Source organism: Pseudophryne corroboree, unplaced genomic scaffold (assembly GCF_028390025.1).
Source record: "Pseudophryne corroboree isolate aPseCor3 unplaced genomic scaffold, aPseCor3.hap2 scaffold_922, whole genome shotgun sequence".
Taxonomy (NCBI): domain Eukaryota; kingdom Metazoa; phylum Chordata; class Amphibia; order Anura; family Myobatrachidae; genus Pseudophryne; species Pseudophryne corroboree.
The window spans coordinates 215,685-238,183 of NW_026970502.1; the positions used below are offsets into that span (position 1 = coordinate 215,685).

General features: G+C 34.6%; 5 non-coding genes across 5 annotated transcripts; all 5 read left to right on the plus strand.

The window, feature by feature from the left end:
- Positions 1–381: 381 nt before the first annotated feature.
- TRNAN-AUU (transfer RNA asparagine (anticodon AUU)) lies at positions 382–455 on the plus strand. Its single transcript has one exon. It is a non-coding gene; the product is annotated as a tRNA-Asn (tRNA).
- Positions 456–5,054: 4,599 nt separating this feature from the next.
- On the plus strand, positions 5,055–5,128 carry TRNAN-AUU (transfer RNA asparagine (anticodon AUU)). The gene has a single exon. It is a non-coding gene; the product is annotated as a tRNA-Asn (tRNA).
- Positions 5,129–9,730: 4,602 nt separating this feature from the next.
- On the plus strand, positions 9,731–9,804 carry TRNAN-AUU (transfer RNA asparagine (anticodon AUU)). The gene has a single exon. It is a non-coding gene; the product is annotated as a tRNA-Asn (tRNA).
- A 5,771-nt stretch (positions 9,805–15,575) lies between these two features.
- TRNAN-AUU (transfer RNA asparagine (anticodon AUU)) lies at positions 15,576–15,649 on the plus strand. The gene has a single exon. It is a non-coding gene; the product is annotated as a tRNA-Asn (tRNA).
- A 3,428-nt stretch (positions 15,650–19,077) lies between these two features.
- On the plus strand, positions 19,078–19,151 carry TRNAN-AUU (transfer RNA asparagine (anticodon AUU)). Its single transcript has one exon. It is a non-coding gene; the product is annotated as a tRNA-Asn (tRNA).
- Positions 19,152–22,499: the final 3,348 nt, after the last annotated feature.

The following is a 22,499-nucleotide window of genomic DNA, read 5'->3' on the forward strand; positions in this document are numbered from 1 at the left end:
ACTGTCAATATACTATTAAAACAAATTAAAATGGTAAAAGTTATTGTACTTTAAGTAAAAATAAAAGAGCAAAAATATCAATCCCAGTTTTGATTACTTAAATTAACAAAAAAAATGCATATAGCAAAGGATAGTTTCAATCTGCCTACCTCTGGGTTATGGGTCCAGCATGCTTCCATTGCAGTACTCTGCTGCCCATGTAAGTGCAAGAGATCCTGAAGCACTCACTCATCATGGGAAAGTACCAATGTGTTTATTCGTTGGTTGATGGAAGAAACATCTTACAAAAACTCTCCAGATTATTGATTTTTTAATGTTTTTCTAGGAAACGTTCTAGATGTATGCTTATTAGCCTTTGTCAGGATGTACTTTTTGCAAAGTGTCTCTGTGGCGCAATCGGTTAGTGTGTTTGGCTATTAACCAAAAGGTTGGTGGTTCAATCCCACCCAGGGATGTAATTAACCTTGTGATCAGATTTTGGTGATATTTAAGTAGACAAGTCAAAATTTCAAACCTCCTCTTATGGTGTAGGGTACATGGCCTTCTCTGATGTAATCAGAGTTAGATTTGATTCAGTGATTTTATAAAAAACAGCTAGGAAGCACAATTTAGCAGTGGGTTGCAGAGAAAAAAAATATGCTGGCAGAAAAATCCAATCGAGTGATTAAACAGCTCATCATTTTCTGGCTTTATTTTTATGCTAACAAATTTGTTCTCTGAAAAGTGTCCACAAAGCCAAGTCTCTGATTAACACCTTTGTAAGGATGGTTTTTCACCTATTACTAAATTAAACTTGCTTCATTGGAAAGGCAGCAAGATGCATCCTCATTTCAATGTCTACTGAAATAATACAAGTTGACACCAGGAAACATTAACGCCACTGCATCCTTGCTGCTTTCTCATGTGGAAGTCTGTTTAATGTGAAAACAAGGTGATATATAATTAGCACACAGGTAAGGAATTAAGAAAATCTTTATTTAAGGGTGAAGATGTTTCTCACAAAATTGTTGACCCAATGCATCATTGAAATTCAAGCTGGAAAGATGATTTTAATATATCACTTGTACATTTTGTATTGCTCTTCTGGTGACAATGTAGTTTGTTTTTGTCAATTACCATTTTAATAATAGGGTAAAGAAAATTAAGTGGATTTTTGAAAGAAAACAATACTGTCAATATACTATTAAAACAAATTAAAATGGTAAAAGTTATTGTACTTTAAGTAAAAATAAAAGAGACAAAATATCAATCCCAGTTTTGGATTACTTTAATTAACAAAAAAAAAATGCATATAGCAGAGGATAGTTTCAATCTGCTTACCTCTGGGTTATGGGCCCAGCATGCTTCCATTGCAGTACTCTGCTGCACATGTAAGTTCAAGAGATCCTGAAGCACTCACTCATCATGGGAAAGTACCAATGTGTTTCTTCGTTGGTTGATGGAAGAAACATCTTACAAAAACTCTCCAGATTATTGACTTTTTAAAGTTTTTCTAGGAAACGTTTTAGATGAATGCTTATTAGCCTTTGTCAGTATGGACTTTTGCAAAGTGTCTCTGTGGCGCAATCAGTTAGTATGTACGGCTATTAACCAAAAGGTTGGTGGTTCAATCCCACCCAGGGACCTAATTGACCTTGTTATCAGATTTTGGTGATCTTTAAGTAGACAAGTCAAAATTTCAAACCCCCTGTTATGGTGTAGGGTACCTGGCCTTCTCTGATGTAATCAGAGTTAGATTTGATTCAGTGATTTTATAAAAACAGCTAGGAAGCACAATTTAGCAGTGGGTTGCAGAGAAAAAAAATATGCTGGCAGAAAAATCCAATTGAGTGATTAAACAGCTCTTTATTTTCTGGCTTTATTTTTATGCTAACAAATTTGTTCTCTGAAAAGTGTCCACAAAGCCAAGTCTCTGATTAACACCTTTGTAAGGATGGTTTTTCACCTATTACTAAATTAAACTTGCTTCATTGGAAAGGCAGCAAGATGCATCCTCATTTCAATGTCTACTGAAATAATACAGGTTGACACCAGGAAACATTAACGCCACTGCATCCTTGCTGCTTTCTCATGTGGAAGTCTGTTTAATGTGAAAACAAGGTGATATCTAATTAGCACACAGGTAAGGAATTAAGAAAATCTTTATTTAAGGGTGAAGGTGTTTCTCACAAAATCGTTGCCCCAATGCATCATTGAAATTCAAGCTGGAAAGATGATTTTAATATATCACTTGTACATTTTGTATTGCTCTTCTGGTGACAATGTAGTTTGTTTTTGTCAATTACCATTTTAATAATAGGGTAAAGAAAATTAAGTGGATTTTTGAAAGAAAACAATACTGTCAATATACTATTAAAACAAATTAAAATGGTAAAAGTTATTGTACTTTAAGTAAAAATAAAAGAGCCAAAATATCAATCCCAGTTTTGGATTACTTTAATTAACAAACAAAAAAATGCATATAGCAGAGGATAGTTTCAATCTGCCTACCTCTGGGTTATGGGCCCAGCATGCTTCCATTGCTGTACTCTGCTGCACATGTAAGTGCAAGAGATCCTGAAGCACTCACTCATCATGGGAAAGTACCAATGTGTTTCTTCGTTGGTTGATAGAAGAAACATCTTACAAAAACTCTCCAGATTATTGACTTTTTTAAGTTTTTCTAGGAAATGTTTTAGATGAATGCTTATTAGCATTTGTCAGTATGTACTTTTAGCAAAGTGTCTCTGTGGCGCAATCAGTTAGTGTGTACGGCTATTAACCAAAAGGTTGGTGGTTCAATCCCACCCAGGGACGTAATTGACCTTGTTATCAGATTTTGGTGATCTTTAAGTAGACAAGTCAAATTTCATACCCCCTGTTATGGTGTAGGGTACCTGGCCTTCTCTGATGTAATCAGAGTTAGATTTGATTCAGTGATTTTATAAAAACATCTAGGAAGCACAATTTAGCAGTGGGTTGCAGAGAAAAAGAAATATGCTGGCAAAAAAACCAAATTGCGTGATTAAACAGCTCTTCATTTTCTGGCTTTATTTTTATGCTAACAAATTTGTTCTCTGAAAAGTGTCCACAAAGCCAAGTCTCTGATTAACACCTTTGTAAGGATGGTTTTTCACCTATTACTAAATTAAACTTGCTTCATTGGAAAGGCAGCAAGATGCATCCTCATTTCAATGTCTACTGAAATAATACAAGTTGACACCAGGAAACATTAACGCCACTGCATCCTTGCTGCTTTCTCATGTGGAAGTCTGTTTAATATGAAAACAAGGTGATATCTAATTAGCACACAGGTAAGGAATTAAGAAAATCTTTATTTAAGGGTGAAGATGTTTCTCACAAAATCGTTGCCCCAATGCATCATTGAAATTCAAGCTGGAAAGATGATTTTAATATATCACTTGTACATTTTGTATTGCTCTTCTGGTGACAATGTAGTTTGTTTTTGTCAATTACCATTTTAATAATAGGGTAAAGAAAATGAAGTGGATTTTTGAAAGAAAACAATACTGTCAATATACTATTAAAACAAATTAAAATGGTAAAAGTTATTGTACTTTAAGTAAAAATAAAAGAGACAAAATATCAATCCCAGTTTTGGATTACTTGAATTAACAAAAAAAATGCATATAGCAGAGGATAGTTTCAATCTGCCTACCTCTGGGTTATGGGCCCAGCATGCTTCCATTGCAGTACTCTGCTGCACATGTAAGTGCAAGAGATCCTGAAGCACTCACTCATCATGGGAAAGTACCAATGTGTTTCTTCGTTGGTTGATGGAAGAAACATCTTACAAAAACTCTCCAGATTATTGACTTTTTAAAGTTTTTCTAGGAAACGTTTTAGATGAATGCTTATTAGCCTTTGTCAGTATGGACTTTTGCAAAGTGTCTCTGTGGCGCAATCAGTTAGTTTGTACGGCTATTAACCATAAGGTTGGTGGTTCAATCCCACCCAGGGACCTAATTGACCTTGTTATCAGATTTTGGTGATCTTTAAGTAGACAAGTCAAAATTTCAAACTCCCTGTTATGGTGTAGGGTACCTGGCCTTCTCTGATGTAATCAGAGTTAGATTTGATTCAGTGATTTCATAAAAACAGCTAGGAAGCACAATTTAGCAGTGGGTTGCAGAGAAAAAAAATATGCTGGCAGAAAAATCCAATCGAGTGATTAAACAGCTCTTCATTTTCTGGCTTTATTTTTATGCTAACAAATTTGTTCTCTGAAAAGTGTCCACAAAGCCAAGTCTCTGATTAACACCTTTGTAAGGATGGTTTTTCACCTATTACTAAATTAAACTTGCTTCATTGGAAAGGCAGCAAGATGCATCCTCATTTCAATGTCTACTGAAATAATACAGGTTGACACCAGGAAACATTAACGCCACTGCATCCTTGCTGCTTTCTCATGTGGAAGTCTGTTTAATATGAAAACAAGGTGATATCTAATTAGCACACAGGTAAGGAATTAAGAAAATCTTTATTTAAGGGTGAAGATGTTTCTCACAAAATCGTTGCCCCAATGCATCATTGAAATTCAAGCTGGAAAGATGATTTTAATATATCACTTGTACATTTTGTATTGCTCTTCTGGTGACAATGTAGTTTTTTTGTCAATTACCATTTTAATAACAGGGTAAAGAAAATTAAGTGGATTTTTGAAAGAAAACTATACTGTCAATATACTATTAAAACAAATTAAAATGGTAAAAGTTATTGTACTTTAAGTAAAAATAAAAGAGCAAAAATATCAATCCCAGTTTTGATTACTTAAATTAACAAAAAAAATGCATATAGCAAAGGATAGTTTCAATCTGCCTACCTCTGGGTTATGGGTCCAGCATGCTTCCATTGCAGTACTCTGCTGCCCATGTAAGTTCAAGAGATCCTGAAGCACTCACTCATCATGGGAAAGTACCAATGTGTTTATTCGTTGGTTGATGGAAGAAACATCTTACAAAAACTCTCCAGATTATTGATTTTTTAATGTTTTTCTAGGAAACGTTCTAGATGTATGCTTATTAGCCTTTGTCAGTATGTACTTTTTGCAAAGTGTCTCTGTGGCGCAATCGGTTAGTGTGTTTGGCTATTAACCAAAAGGTTGGTGGTTCAATCCCACCCAGGGACGTAATTAACCTTGTGATCAGATTTTGGTGATATTTAAGTAGACAAGTCAAAATTTCAAACCTCCTCTTATGGTGTAGGGTACATGGCCTTCTCTGATGTAATCAGAGTTAGATTTGATTCAGTGATTTTATAAAAAACAGCTAGGAAGCACAATTTAGCAGTGGGTTGCAGAGAAAAAAAATATGCTGGCAGAAAAATCCAATTGAGTGATTAAACAGCTCTTCATTTTCTGGCTTTATTTTTATGCTAACAAATTTGTTCTCTGAAAAGTGTCCACAAAGCCAAGTCTCTGATTAACACCTTTGTAAGGATGGTTTTTCACCTATTACTAAATTAAACTTGCTTCATTGGAAAGGCAGCAAGATGCATCCTCATTTCAATGTCTACTGAAATAATACAAGTTGACACCAGGAAACATTAACGCCACTGCATCCTTGCTGCTTTCTCATGTGGAAGTCTGTTTAATGTGAAAACAAGGTGATATATAATTAGCACACAGGTAAGGAATTAAGAAAATCTTTATTTAAGGGTGAAGATGTTTCTCACAAAATTGTTGACCCAATGCATCATTGAAATTCAAGCTGGAAAGATGATTTTAATATATCACTTGTACATTTTGTATTGCTCTTCTGGTGACAATGTAGTTTGTTTTTGTCAATTACCATTTTAATAATAGGGTAAAGAAAATTAAGTGGATTTTTGAAAGAAAACAATACTGTCAATATACTATTAAAACAAATTAAAATGGTAAAAGTTATTGTACTTTAAGTAAAAATAAAAGAGACAAAATATCAATCCCAGTTTTGGATTACTTTAATTAACAAAAAAAAAATGCATATAGCAGAGGATAGTTTCAATCTGCCTACCTCTGGGTTATGGGCCCAGCATGCTTCCATTGCAGTACTCTGCTGCACATGTAAGTTCAAGAGATCCTGAAGCACTCACTCATCATGGGAAAGTACCAATGTGTTTCTTCGTTGGTTGATGGAAGAAACATCTTACAAAAACTCTCCAGATTATTGACTTTTTAAAGTTTTTCTAGGAAACGTTTTAGATGAATGCTTATTAGCCTTTGTCAGTATGGACTTTTGCAAAGTGTCTCTGTGGCGCAATCAGTTAGTATGTACGGCTATTAACCAAAAGGTTGGTGGTTCAATCCCACCCAGGGACCTAATTGACCTTGTTATCAGATTTTGGTGATCTTTAAGTAGACAAGTCAAAATTTCAAACCCCCTGTTATGGTGTAGGGTACCTGGCCTTCTCTGATGTAATCAGAGTTAGATTTGATTCAGTGATTTTATAAAAACAGCTAGGAAGCACAATTTAGCAGTGGGTTGCAGAGAAAAAAAATATGCTGGCAGAAAAATCCAATTGAGTGATTAAACAGCTCTTTATTTTCTGGCTTTATTTTTATGCTAACAAATTTGTTCTCTGAAAAGTGTCCACAAAGCCAAGTCTCTGATTAACACCTTTGTAAGGATGGTTTTTCACCTATTACTAAATTAAACTTGCTTCATTGGAAAGGCAGCAAGATGCATCCTCATTTCAATGTCTACTGAAATAATACAGGTTGACACCAGGAAACATTAACGCCACTGCATCCTTGCTGCTTTCTCATGTGGAAGTCTGTTTAATGTGAAAACAAGGTGATATCTAATTAGCACACAGGTAAGGAATTAAGAAAATCTTTATTTAAGGGTGAAGGTGTTTCTCACAAAATCGTTGCCCCAATGCATCATTGAAATTCAAGCTGGAAAGATGATTTTAATATATCACTTGTACATTTTGTATTGCTCTTCTGGTGACAATGTAGTTTGTTTTTGTCAATTTCCATTTTAATAATAGGGTAAAGAAAATTAAGTGGATTTTTGAAAGAAAACAATACTGTCAATATACTATTAAAACAAATTAAAATGGTAAAAGTTATTGTACTTTAAGTAAAAATAAAAGAGCCAAAATATCAATCCCAGTTTTGGATTACTTTAATTAACAAACAAAAAAATGCATATAGCAGAGGATAGTTTCAATCTGCCTACCTCTGGGTTATGGGCCCAGCATGCTTCCATTGCTGTACTCTGCTGCACATGTAAGTGCAAGAGATCCTGAAGCACTCACTCATCATGGGAAAGTACCAATGTGTTTCTTCGTTGGTTGATAGAAGAAACATCTTACAAAAACTCTCCAGATTATTGACTTTTTTAAGTTTTTCTAGGAAACGTTTTAGATGAATGCTTATTAGCATTTGTCAGTATGTACTTTTAGCAAAGTGTCTCTGTGGCGCAATCAGTTAGTGTGTACGGCTATTAACCAAAAGGTTGGTGGTTCAATCCCACCCAGGGACGTAATTGACCTTGTTATCAGATTTTGGTGATCTTTAAGTAGACAAGTCAAATTTCATACCCCCTGTTATGGTGTAGGGTACCTGGCCTTCTCTGATGTAATCAGAGTTAGATTTGATTCAGTGATTTTATAAAAACATCTAGGAAGCACAATTTAGCAGTGGGTTGCAGAGAAAAAGAAATATGCTGGCAAAAAAACCAAATTGCGTGATTAAACAGCTCTTCATTTTCTGGCTTTATTTTTATGCTAACAAATTTGTTCTCTGAAAAGTGTCCACAAAGCCAAGTCTCTGATTAACACCTTTGTAAGGATGGTTTTTCACCTATTACTAAATTAAACTTGCTTCATTGGAAAGGCAGCAAGATGCATCCTCATTTCAATGTCTACTGAAATAATACAAGTTGACACCAGGAAACATTAACGCCACTGCATCCTTGCTGCTTTCTCATGTGGAAGTCTGTTTAATATGAAAACAAGGTGATATCTAATTAGCACACAGGTAAGGAATTAAGAAAATCTTTATTTAAGGGTGAAGATGTTTCTCACAAAATCGTTGCCCCAATGCATCATTGAAATTCAAGCTGGAAAGATGATTTTAATATATCACTTGTACATTTTGTATTGCTCTTCTGGTGACAATGTAGTTTGTTTTTGTCAATTACCATTTTAATAATAGGGTAAAGAAAATGAAGTGGATTTTTGAAAGAAAACAATACTGTCAATATACTATTAAAACAAATTAAAATGGTAAAAGTTATTGTACTTTAAGTAAAAATAAAAGAGACAAAATATCAATCCCAGTTTTGGATTACTTTAATTAACAAACAAAAAAATGCATATAGCAGAGGATAGTTTCAATCTGCCTACCTCTGGGTTATGGGCCCAGCATGCTTCCATTGCAGTACTCTGCTGCACATGTAAGTTCAAGAGATCCTGAAGCACTCACTCATCATGGGAAAGTACCAATGTGTTTCTTCGTTGGTTGATGGAAGAAACATCTTACAAAAACTCTCCAGATTATTGACTTTTTAAAGTTTTTCTAGGAAACGTTTTAGATGAATGCTTATTAGCCTTTGTCAGTATGGACTTTTGCAAAGTGTCTCTGTGGCGCAATCAGTTAGTTTGTACGGCTATTAACCATAAGGTTGGTGGTTCAATCCCACCCAGGGACCTAATTGACCTTGTTATCAGATTTTGGTGATCTTTAAGTAGACAAGTCAAAATTTCAAACTCCCTGTTATGGTGTAGGGTACCTGGCCTTCTCTGATGTAATCAGAGTTAGATTTGATTCAGTGATTTCATAAAAACAGCTAGGAAGCACAATTTAGCAGTGGGTTGCAGAGAAAAAAAATATGCTGGCAGAAAAATCCAATCGAGTGATTAAACAGCTCTTCATTTTCTGGCTTTATTTTTATGCTAACAAATTTGTTCTCTGAAAAGTGTCCACAAAGCCAAGTCTCTGATTAACACCTTTGTAAGGATGGTTTTTCACCTATTACTAAATTAAACTTGCTTCATTGGAAAGGCAGCAAGATGCATCCTCATTTCAATGTCTACTGAAATAATACAGGTTGACACCAGGAAACATTAACGCCACTGCATCCTTGCTGCTTTCTCATGTGGAAGTCTGTTTAATATGAAAACAAGGTGATATCTAATTAGCACACAGGTAAGGAATTAAGAAAATCTTTATTTAAGGGTGAAGATGTTTCTCACAAAATCGTTGCCCCAATGCATCATTGAAATTCAAGCTGGAAAGATTATTTTAATATATCACTTGTACATTTTGTATTGCTCTTCTGGTGACAATGTAGTTTTTTTGTCAATTACCATTTTAATAACAGGGTAAAGAAAATTAAGTGGATTTTTGAAAGAAAACTATACTGTCAATATACTATTAAAACAAATTAAAATGGTAAAAGTTATTGTACTTTAAGTAAAAATAAAAGAGCAAAAATATCAATCCCAGTTTTGATTACTTAAATTAACAAAAAAAATGCATATAGCAAAGGATAGTTTCAATCTGCCTACCTCTGGGTTATGGGTCCAGCATGCTTCCATTGCAGTACTCTGCTGCCCATGTAAGTGCAAGAGATCCTGAAGCACTCACTCATCATGGGAAAGTACCAATGTGTTTATTCGTTGGTTGATGGAAGAAACATCTTACAAAAACTCTCCAGATTATTGATTTTTTAATGTTTTTCTAGGAAACGTTCTAGATGTATGCTTATTAGCCTTTGTCAGTATGTACTTTTTGCAAAGTGTCTCTGTGGCGCAATCGGTTAGTGTGTTTGGCTATTAACCAAAAGGTTGGTGGTTCAATCCCACCCAGGGACGTAATTAACCTTGTGATCAGATTTTGGTGATATTTAAGTAGACAAGTCAAAATTTCAAACCTCCTCTTATGGTGTAGGGTACATGGCCTTCTCTGATGTAATCAGAGTTAGATTTGATTCAGTGATTTTATAAAAAACAGCTAGGAAGCACAATTTAGCAGTGGGTTGCAGAGAAAAAAAATATGCTGGCAGAAAAATCCAATTGAGTGATTAAACAGCTCTTCATTTTCTGGCTTTATTTTTATGCTAACAAATTTGTTCTCTGAAAAGTGTCCACAAAGCCAAGTCTCTGATTAACACCTTTGTAAGGATGGTTTTTCACCTATTACTAAATTAAACTTGCTTCATTGGAAAGGCAGCAAGATGCATCCTCATTTCAATGTCTACTGAAATAATACAAGTTGACACCAGGAAACATTAACGCCACTGCATCCTTGCTGCTTTCTCATGTGGAAGTCTGTTTAATGTGAAAACAAGGTGATATCTAATTAGCACACAGGTAAGGAATTAAGAAAATCTTTATTTAAGGGTGAAGATGTTTCTCACAAAATCGTTGCCCCAATGCATCATTGAAATTCAAGCTGGAAAGATGATTTTAATATATCACTTGTACATTTTGTATTGCTCTTCTGGTGACAATGTAGTTTGTTTTTGTCAATTACCATTTAATAATAGGGTAAAGAAAATTAAGTGGATTTTTGAAAGACAACAATACTGTCAATATACTATTAAAACAAATTAAAATGGTAAAAGTTATTGTACTTTAAGTAAAAATAAAAGAGCCAAAATATCAATCCCAGTTTTGGATTACTTTAATTAACAAAAAAAAAAAGCATACAGCAGAGGATAGTTTCAATCTGCCTACCTCTGGGTTATGGGTCCAGCATGCTTCCATTGCTGTACTCTGCTGCACATGTAAGTGCAAGAGATCCTGAAGCACTCACTCATCACGGGAAAGTACCAATGTGTTTCTTCGTTGGTTGATGGAAGAAACATCTTACAAAAATTCTCCAGATTATTGACTTTTTAAAGTTTTGCTAGGAAACGTTTTAGATGAATGCTTATTAGCCTTTGTCAGTATGGACTTTTGCAAAGTGTCTCTGTGGCGCAATCAGTTAGTATGTACGGCTATTAACCAAAAGGTTGGTGGTTCAATCCCACCCAGGGACCTAATTGACCTTGTTATCAGATTTTGGTGATCTTTAAGTAGACAAGTCAAAATTTCAAACCCCCTGTTATGGTGTAGGGTACTTGGCCTTCTCTGATGTAAACAGAGTTAGATTTGATTCAGTGATTTTATAAAAACATCTAGGAAGCACAATTTAGCAGTGGGTTGCAGAGAAAAAAAATATGCTGGCAGAAAAATCCAATTGAGTGATTAAACAGCTCTTTATTTTCTGGCTTTATTTTTATGCTAACAAATTTGTTCTCTGAAAAGTGTCCACAAAGCCAAGTCTCTGATTAACACCTTTGTAAGGATGGTTTTTCACCTATTACTAAATTAAACTTGCTTCATTGGAAAGGCAGCAAGATGCATCCTCATTTCAATGTCTACTGAAATAATACAGGTTGACACCAGGAAACATTAACGCCACTGCATCCTTGCTGCTTTCTCATGTGGAAGTCTGTTTAATATGAAAACAAGGTGATATCTAATTAGCACACAGGTAAGGAATTAAGAAAATCTTTATTTAAGGGTGAAGATGTTTCTCACAAAATCGTTGCCCCAATGCATCATTGAAATTCAAGCTGGAAAGATGATTTTAATATATCACTTGTACATTTTGTATTGCTCTTCTGGTGACAATGTAGTTTGTTTTTGTCAATTACCATTTTAATAATAGGGTAAAGAAAATGAAGTGGATTTTTGAAAGAAAACAATACTGTCAATATACTATTAAAACAAATTAAAATGGTAAAAGTTATTGTACTTTAAGTAAAAATAAAAGAGACAAAATATCAATCCCAGTTTTGGATTACTTTAATTAACAAAAAAAAAATGCATATAGCAGAGGATAGTTTCAATCTGCTTACCTCTGGGTTATGGGCCCAGCATGCTTCCATTGCAGTACTCTGCTGCACATGTAAGTTCAAGAGATCCTGAAGCACTCACTCATCATGGGAAAGTACCAATGTGTTTCTTCGTTGGTTGATGGAAGAAACATCTTACAAAAACTCTCCAGATTATTGACTTTTTAAAGTTTTTCTAGGAAACGTTTTAGATGAATGCTTATTAGCCTTTGTTAGTATGGACTTTTGCAAAGTGTCTCTGTGGCGCAATCAGTTAGTATGTACGGCTATTAACCAAAAGGTTGGTGGTTCAATCCCACCCAGGGACCTAATTGACCTTGTTATCAGATTTTGGTGATCTTTAAGTAGACAAGTCAAAATTTCAAACCCCCTGTTATGGTGTAGGGTACCTGGCCTTCTCTGATGTAATCAGAGTTAGATTTGATTCAGTGATTTTATAAAAACAGCTAGGAAGCACAATTTAGCAGTGGGTTGCAGAGAAAAAAAATATGCTGGCAGAAAAATCCAATTGAGTGATTAAACAGCTCTTTATTTTCTGGCTTTATTTTTATGCTAACAAATTTGTTCTCTGAAAAGTGTCCACAAAGCCAAGTCTCTGATTAACACCTTTGTAAGGATGGTTTTTCACCTATTACTAAATTAAACTTGCTTCATTGGAAAGGCAGCAAGATGCATCCTCATTTCAATGTTTACTGAAATAATACAGGTTGACACCAGGAAACATTAACGCCACTGCATCCTTGCTGCTTTCTCATGTGGAAGTCTGTTTAATGTGAAAACAAGGTGATATCTAATTAGCACACAGGTAAGGAATTAAGAAAATCTTTATTTAAGGGTGAAGGTGTTTCTCACAAAATCGTTGCCCCAATGCATCATTGAAATTCAAGCTGGAAAGATGATTTTAATATATCACTTGTACATTTTGTATTGCTCTTCTGGTGACAATGTAGTTTGTTTTTGTCAATTACCAATTTAATAATAGGGTAAAGAAAATTAAGTGGATTTTTGAAAGAAAACAATACTGTCAATATACTATTAAAACAAATTAAAATGGTAAAAGTTATTGTACTTTAAGTAAAAATAAAAGAGCCAAAATATCAATCCCAGTTTTGGATTACTTTAATTAACAAACAAAAAAATGCATATAGCAGAGGATAGTTTCAATCTGCCTACCTCTGGGTTATGGGCCCAGCATGCTTCCATTGCTGTACTCTGCTGCACATGTAAGTGCAAGAGATCCTGAAGCACTCACTCATCATGGGAAAGTACCAATGTGTTTCTTCGTTGGTTGATAGAAGAAACATCTTACAAAAACTCTCCAGATTATTGACTTTTTTAAGTTTTTCTAGGAAACGTTTTAGATGAATGCTTATTAGCATTTGTCAGTATGTACTTTTAGCAAAGTGTCTCTGTGGCGCAATCAGTTAGTGTGTACGGCTATTAACCAAAAGGTTGGTGGTTCAATCCCACCCAGGGACGTAATTGACCTTGTTATCAGATTTTGGTGATCTTTAAGTAGACAAGTCAAATTTCATACCCCCTGTTATGGTGTAGGGTACCTGGCCTTCTCTGATGTAATCAGAGTTAGATTTGATTCAGTGATTTTATAAAAACATCTAGGAAGCACAATTTAGCAGTGGGTTGCAGAGAAAAAGAAATATGCTGGCAAAAAAACCAAATTGCGTGATTAAACAGTTCTTCATTTTCTGGCTTTATTTTTATGCTAACAAATTTGTTCTCTGAAAAGTGTCCACAAAGCCAAGTCTCTGATTAACACCTTTGTAGGGATGGTTTTTCACCTATTACTAAATTAAACTTGCTTCATTGGAAAGGCAGCAAGATGTATCCTCATTTCAATGTCTACAGAAATAATACAGGTTGACACCAGGAAACATTAATGCCACTGCACCCTTGCTGCTTTCTCATGTGGAAGTCTGTTTAATGTGAAAACAAGGTGATATCTAATTAGCACACAGGTAAGGAATTAAGAAAATCTTTATTTAAGGGTGAAGATGTTTCTCACAAAATCGTTGCCCCAATGCATCATTGAAATTCAAGCTGGAAAGATGATTTTAATATATCACTTGTACATTTTGTATTGCTCTTCTGGTGACAATGTAGTTTGTTTTTGTCAATTACCATTTTAATAATAGGGTAAAGAAAATGAAGTGGATTTTTGAAAGAAAACAATACTGTCAATATACTATTAAAACAAATTAAAATGGTAAAAGTTATTGTACTTTAAGTAAAAATAAAAGAGACAAAATATCAATCCCAGTTTTGGATTACTTTAATTAACAAAAAAAAATGCATATAGCAGAGGATAGTTTCAATCTGCCTACCTCTGGGTTATGGGCCCAGCATGCTTCCATTGTAGTACTCTGCTGCACATGTAAGTGCAAGAGATCCTGAAGCACTCACTCATCATGGGAAAGTACCAATGTGTTTCTTCGTTGGTTGATGGAAGAAACATCTTACAAAAACTCTCCAGATTATTGACTTTTTAAAGTTTTTCTAGGAAACGTTTTAGATGAATGCTTATTAGCCTTTGTCAGTATGGACTTTTGCAAAGTGTCTCTGTGGCGCAATCAGTTAGTATGTACGGCTATTAACCATAAGGTTGGTGGTTCAATCCCACCCAGGGACCTAATTGACCTTGTTATCAGATTTTGGTGATCTTTAAGTAGACAAGTCAAAATTTCAAACCCCCTGTTATGGTGTAGGGTACCTGGCCTTCTCTGATGTAATCAGAGTTAGATTTGATTCAGTGATTTTATAAAAACAGCTAGGAAGCACAATTTAGCAGTGGGTTGCAGAGAAAAAAAATATGCTGGCAGAAAAATCCAATTGAGTGATTAAATAGCTCTTCATTTTCTGGCTTTATTTTTATGCTAACAAATTTGTTCTCTGAAAAGTGTCCACAAAGCCAAGTCTCTGATTAACACCTTTGTAAGGATGGTTTTTCACCTATTACTAAATTAAACTTGCTTCATTGGAAAGGCAGCAAGATGCATCCTCATTTCAATGTCTACTGAAATAATACAAGTTGACACCAGGAAACATTAACGCCACTGCATCCTTGCTGCTTTCTCATGTGGAAGTCTGTTTAATATGAAAACAAGGTGATATCTAATTAGCACACAGGTAAGGAATTAAGAAAATCTTTATTTAAGGGTGAAGATGTTTCTCACAAAATCGTTGCCCCAATGCATCATTGAAATTCAAGCTGGAAAGATGATTTTAATATATCACTTGTACATTTTGTATTGCTCTTCTGGTGACAATGTAGTTTGTTTTTGTCAATTACCATTTTAATAATAGGGTAAAGAAAATGAAGTGGATTTTTGAAAGAAAACAATACTGTCAATATACTATTAAAACAAATTAAAATGGTAAAAGTTATTGTACTTTAAGTAAAAATAAAAGAGCAATAATATCAATCCCAGTTTTGGATTACTTTAATTAACAAAAAAAATGCATATAGCAGAGGATAGTTTCAATCTGCCTACCTCTGGGTTATGGGCCCAGCATGCTTCCATTGCAGTACTCTGCTGCCCATGTAAGTGCAAGAGATCCTGAAGCACTCACTCATCATGGGAAAGTACCAATGTGTTTATTCGTTGGTTGATGGAAGAAACATCTTACAAAAACTCTCCAGATTATTGATTTTTTAATGTTTTTCTAGGAAACGTTCTAGATGTATGCTTATTAGCCTTTGTCAGTATGTACTTTTTGCAAAGTGTCTCTGTGGCGCAATCGGTTAGTGTGTTTGGCTATTAACCAAAAGGTTGGTGGTTCAATCCCACCCAGGGACGTAATTAACCTTGTTATCAGATTTTGGTGATATTTAAGTAGACAAGTCAAATTTCATACCCCCTGTTATGGTGTAGGGTACCTGGCCTTCTCTGATGTAATCAGAGTTAGATTTGATTCAGTGATTTTATAAAAACATCTAGGAAGCACAATTTAGCAGTGGGTTGCAGAGAAAAAGAAATATGCTGGCAAAAAAATCAAATTGCGTGATTAAACAGCTCTTTATTTTCTGGCTTTATTTTTATGCTAACAAATTTGTTCTCTGAAAAGTGTCCACAAAGCCAAGTCTCTGATTAACACCTTTGTAGGGATGGTTTTTCACCTATTACTAAATTAAACTTGCTTCATTGGAAAGGCAGCAAGATGCATCCTCATTTCAATGTCTACTGAAATAATACAGGTTGACACCAGGAAACATTAACGCCACTGCATCCTTGCTGCTTTCTCACGTGGAAGTCTGTTTAATGTGAAAACAAGGTGATATCTAATTAGCACACAGGTAAGGAATTAAGAAAATCTTTATTTAAGGGTGAAGATGTTTCTCACAAAATTGTTGACCCAATGCATCATTGAAATTCAAGCTGGAAAGATGATTTTAATATATCACTTGTACATTTTGTATTGCTCTTCTGGTGACAATGTAGTTTTTTTTGTCAATTACCATTTTAATAATAGGGTAAAGAAAATTAAGTGGATTTTTGAAAGAAAACTATACTGTCAATATACTATTAAAACAAATTAAAATGGTAAAAGTTATTGTACTTTAAGTAAAAATAAAAGAGCAAAAATATCAATCCCAGTTTTGATTACTTAAATTAACAAAAAAAAATGCATATAGCAAAGGATAGTTTCAATCTGCCTACCTCTGGGTTATGGGTCCAGCATGCTTCCATTGCAGTACTCTGCTGCACATGTAAGTGCAAGAGATCCTGAAGCACTCACTCATCATGGGAAAGTACCAATGTGTTTATTCATTGGTTGATGGAAGAAACATCTTACAAAAACTCTCCAGATTATTGATTTTTTAATGTTTTTCTAGGAAACGTTCTAGATGTATGCTTATTAGCCTTTGTCAGTATGTACTGTTTGCAAAGTGTCTCGGTGGCGCAATCGGTTAGTGTGTTCGGCTATTAACCAAAAGGTTGGTGGTTCAATCCCACCCAGGGACATAATTGACCTTGTGATCACATTTTGGTGATATTTAAGTAGACAAGTCAAAATTTCAAACCCCCTCTTATTGTGTAGGGTACCTGGCCTTCTCTGATGTAATCAGAGTTAGATTTGATTCAGTGATTTTATAAAAAACAGCTAGGAAGCACAATTTAGCAGTGGGTTGCAGAGAAAAAAAATATGCTGGCAGAAAAATCCAATTGAGTGATTAAACAGCTCTTCATTTTCTGGCTTTATTTTTATGCTAACAAATTTGTTCTCTGAAAAGTGTCCACAAAGCCAAGTCTCTGATTAACACCTTTGTAAGGATGGTTTTTCACCTATTACTAAATTAAACTTGCTTCATTGGAAAGGCAGCAAGATGCATCCTCATTTCAATGTCTACTGAAATAATACAGGTTGACACCAGGAAACATAAACGCCACTGCATCCTTGCTGCTTTCTCATGTGGAAGTCTGTTTAATGTGAAAACAAGGTGATATCTAATTAGCACACAGGTAAGGAATTACGAAAATCTTTATTTAAGGGTGAAGATGTTTCTCACAAAATTGTTGCCCCAATGCATCATTGAAATTCAAGCTGGAAAGATGATTTTAATATATCACTTGTACATTTTGTATTGCTCTTCTGGTGACAATGTAGTTTTTTTGTCAATTACCATTTTAATAACAGGGTAAAGAAAATTAAGTGGATTTTTGAAAGAAAACTATACTGTCAATATACTATTAAAACAAATTAAAATGGTAAAAGTTTTTGTACTTTAAGTAAAAATAAAAGAGCAAAAATATCAATCCCAGTTTTGATTACTTAAATTAACAAAAAAAATGCATATAGCAAAGGATAGTTTCAATCTGCCTACCTCTGGGTTATGGGTCCAGCATGCTTCCATTGCAGTACTCTGCTGCCCATGTCAGTGCAAGAGATCCTGAAGCACTCACTCATCATGGGAAAGTACCAATGTGTTTATTCGTTGGTTGATGGAAGAAACATCTTACAAAAACTCTCCAGATTATTGATTTTTTAATGTTTTTCTAGGAAACGTTCTAGATGTATGCTTATTAGCCTTTGTCAGTATGTACTGTTTGCAAAGTGTCTCGGTGGCGCAATCGGTTAGTGTGTTCGGCTATTAACCAAAAGGTTGGTGGTTCAATCCCACCCAGGGACATAATTGACCTTGTGATCACATTTTGGTGATATTTAAGTAGACAAGTCAACATTTCAAACCCCCTCTTATTGTGTAGGGTACCTGGCCTTCTCTGATGTAATCAGAGTTAGATTTGATTCAGTGATTTTATAAAAAACAGCTAGGAAGCACAATTTAGCAGTGGGTTGCAGAGAAAAAAAATATGCTGGCAGAAAAATCCAATTGAGTGATTAAACAGCTCTTCATTTTCTGGCTTTATTTTTATGCTAACAAATTTGTTCTCTGAAAAGTGTCCACAAAGCCAAGTCTCTGATTAACACCTTTGTAAGGATGGTTTTTCACCTATTACTAAATTAAACTTGCTTCATTGGAAAGGCAGCAAGATGCATCCTCATTTCAATGTCTACTGAAATAATACAAGTTGACACCAGGAAACATTAACGCCACTGCATCCTTGCTGCTTTCTCATGTGGAAGTCTGTTTAATATGAAAACAAGGTGATATCTAATTAGCACACAGGTAAGGAATTAAGAAAATCTTTATTTAAGGGTGAAGATGTTTCTCACAAAATCGTTGCCCCAATGCATCATTGAAATTCAAGCTGGAAAGATGATTTTAATATATCACTTGTACATTTTGTATTGCTCTTCTGGTGACAATGTAGTTTGTTTTTGTCAATTACCATTTTAATAATAGGGTAAAGAAAATGAAGTGGATTTTTGAAAGAAAACAATACTGTCAATATACTATTAAAACAAATTAAAATGGTAAAAGTTATTGTACTTTAAGTAAAAATAAAAGAGCAATAATATCAATCCCAGTTTTGGATTACTTTAATTAACAAAAAAAATGCATATAGCAGAGGATAGTTTCAATCTGCCTACCTCTGGGTTATGGGCCCAGCATGCTTCCATTGCAGTACTCTGCTGCCCATGTAAGTGCAAGAGATCCTGAAGCACTCACTCATCATGGGAAAGTACCAATGTGTTTATTCGTTGGTTGATGGAAGAAACATCTTACAAAAACTCTCCAGATTATTGATTTTTTAATGTTTTTCTAGGAAACGTTCTAGATGTATGCTTATTAGCCTTTGTCAGTATGTACTTTTTGCAAAGTGTCTCTGTGGCGCAATCGGTTAGTGTGTTTGGCTATTAACCAAAAGGTTGGTGGTTCAATCCCACCCAGGGACGTAATTAACCTTGTTATCAGATTTTGGTGATATTTAAGTAGACAAGTCAAATTTCATACCCCCTGTTATGGTGTAGGGTACCTGGCCTTCTCTGATGTAATCAGAGTTAGATTTGATTCAGTGATTTTATAAAAACATCTAGGAAGCACAATTTAGCAGTGGGTTGCAGAGAAAAAGAAATATGCTGGCAAAAAAATCAAATTGCGTGATTAAACAGCTCTTTATTTTCTGGCTTTATTTTTATGCTAACAAATTTGTTCTCTGAAAAGTGTCCACAAAGCCAAGTCTCTGATTAACACCTTTGTAGGGATGGTTTTTCACCTATTACTAAATTAAACTTGCTTCATTGGAAAGGCAGCAAGATGCATCCTCATTTCAATGTCTACTGAAATAATACAGGTTGACACCAGGAAACATTAACGCCACTGCATCCTTGCTGCTTTCTCATGTGGAAGTCTGTTTAATGTGAAAACAAGGTGATATCTAATTAGCACACAGGTAAGGAATTAAGAAAATCTTTATTTAAGGGTGAAGATGTTTCTCACAAAATTGTTGACCCAATGCATCATTGAAATTCAAGCTGGAAAGATGATTTTAATATATCACTTGTACATTTTGTATTGCTCTTCTGGTGACAATGTAGTTTTTTTTGTCAATTACCATTTTAATAATAGGGTAAAGAAAATTAAGTGGATTTTTGAAAGAAAACTATACTGTCAATATACTATTAAAACAAATTAAAATGGTAAAAGTTATTGTACTTTAAGTAAAAATAAAAGAGCAAAAATATCAATCCCAGTTTTGATTACTTAAATTAACAAAAAAAAATGCATATAGCAAAGGATAGTTTCAATCTGCCTACCTCTGGGTTATGGGTCCAGCATGCTTCCATTGCAGTACTCTGCTGCACATGTAAGTGCAAGAGATCCTGAAGCACTCACTCATCATGGGAAAGTACCAATGTGTTTATTCATTGGTTGATGGAAGAAACATCTTACAAAAACTCTCCAGATTATTGATTTTTTAATGTTTTTCTAGGAAACGTTCTAGATGTATGCTTATTAGCCTTTGTCAGTATGTACTGTTTGCAAAGTGTCTCGGTGGCGCAATCGGTTAGTGTGTTCGGCTATTAACCAAAAGGTTGGTGGTTCAATCCCACCCAGGGACATAATTGACCTTGTGATCACATTTTGGTGATATTTAAGTAGACAAGTCAAAATTTCAAACCCCCTCTTATTGTGTAGGGTACCTGGCCTTCTCTGATGTAATCAGAGTTAGATTTGATTCAGTGATTTTATAAAAAACAGCTAGGAAGCACAATTTAGCAGTGGGTTGCAGAGAAAAAAAATATGCTGGCAGAAAAATCCAATTGAGTGATTAAACAGCTCTTCATTTTCTGGCTTTATTTTTATGCTAACAAATTTGTTCTCTGAAAAGTGTCCACAAAGCCAAGTCTCTGATTAACACCTTTGTAAGGATGGTTTTTCACCTATTACTAAATTAAACTTGCTTCATTGGAAAGGCAGCAAGATGCATCCTCATTTCAATGTCTACTGAAATAATACAGGTTGACACCAGGAAACATAAACGCCACTGCATCCTTGCTGCTTTCTCATGTGGAAGTCTGTTTAATGTGAAAACAAGGTGATATCTAATTAGCACACAGGTAAGGAATTACGAAAATCTTTATTTAAGGGTGAAGATGTTTCTCACAAAATTGTTGCCCCAATGCATCATTGAAATTCAAGCTGGAAAGATGATTTTAATATATCACTTGTACATTTTGTATTGCTCTTCTGGTGACAATGTAGTTTTTTTGTCAATTACCATTTTAATAACAGGGTAAAGAAAATTAAGTGGATTTTTGAAAGAAAACTATACTGTCAATATACTATTAAAACAAATTAAAATGGTAAAAGTTTTTGTACTTTAAGTAAAAATAAAAGAGCAAAAATATCAATCCCAGTTTTGATTACTTAAATTAACAAAAAAAATGCATATAGCAAAGGATAGTTTCAATCTGCCTACCTCTGGGTTATGGGTCCAGCATGCTTCCATTGCAGTACTCTGCTGCCCATGTCAGTGCAAGAGATCCTGAAGCACTCACTCATCATGGGAAAGTACCAATGTGTTTATTCGTTGGTTGATGGAAGAAACATCTTACAAAAACTCTCCAGATTATTGATTTTTTAATGTTTTTCTAGGAAACGTTCTAGATGTATGCTTATTAGCCTTTGTCAGTATGTACTGTTTGCAAAGTGTCTCGGTGGCGCAATCGGTTAGTGTGTTCGGCTATTAACCAAAAGGTTGGTGGTTCAATCCCACCCAGGGACATAATTGACCTTGTGATCACATTTTGGTGATATTTAAGTAGACAAGTCAACATTTCAAACCCCCTCTTATTGTGTAGGGTACCTGGCCTTCTCTGATGTAATCAGAGTTAGATTTGATTCAGTGATTTTATAAAAAACAGCTAGGAAGCACAATTTAGCAGTGGGTTGCAGAGAAAAAAAATATGCTGGCAGAAAAATCCAATTGAGTGATTAAACAGCTCTTCATTTTCTGGCTTTATTTTTATGCTAACAAATTTGTTCTCTGAAAAGTGTCCACAAAGCCAAGTCTCTGATTAACACCTTTGTAAGGATGGTTTTTCACCTATTACTAAATTAAACTTGCTTCATTGGAAAGGCAGCAAGATGCATCCTCATTTCAATGTCTACTGAAATAATACAGGTTGACACCAGGAAACATAAACGCCACTGCATCCTTGCTGCTTTCTCATGTGGAAGTCTGTTTAATGTGAAAACAAGGTGATATCTAATTAGCACACAGGTAAGGAATTACGAAAATCTTTATTTAAGGGTGAAGATGTTTCTCACAAAATTGTTGCCCCAATGCATCATTGAAATTCAAGCTGGAAAGATGATTTTAATATATCACTTGTACATTTTGTATTGCTCTTCTGGTGACAATGTAGTTTTTTTGTCAATTACCATTTTAATAACAGGGTAAAGAAAATTAAGTGGATTTTTGAAAGAAAACTATACTGTCAATATACTATTAAAACAAATTAAAATGGTAAAAGTTTTTGTACTTTAAGTAAAAATAAAAGAGCAAAAATATCAATCCCAGTTTTGATTACTTAAATTAACAAAAAAAATGCATATAGCAAAGGATAGTTTCAATCTGCCTACCTCTGGGTTATGGGTCCAGCATGCTTCCATTGCAGTACTCTGCTGCCCATGTCAGTGCAAGAGATCCTGAAGCACTCACTCATCATGGGAAAGTACCAATGTGTTTATTCGTTGGTTGATGGAAGAAACATCTTACAAAAACTCTCCAGATTATT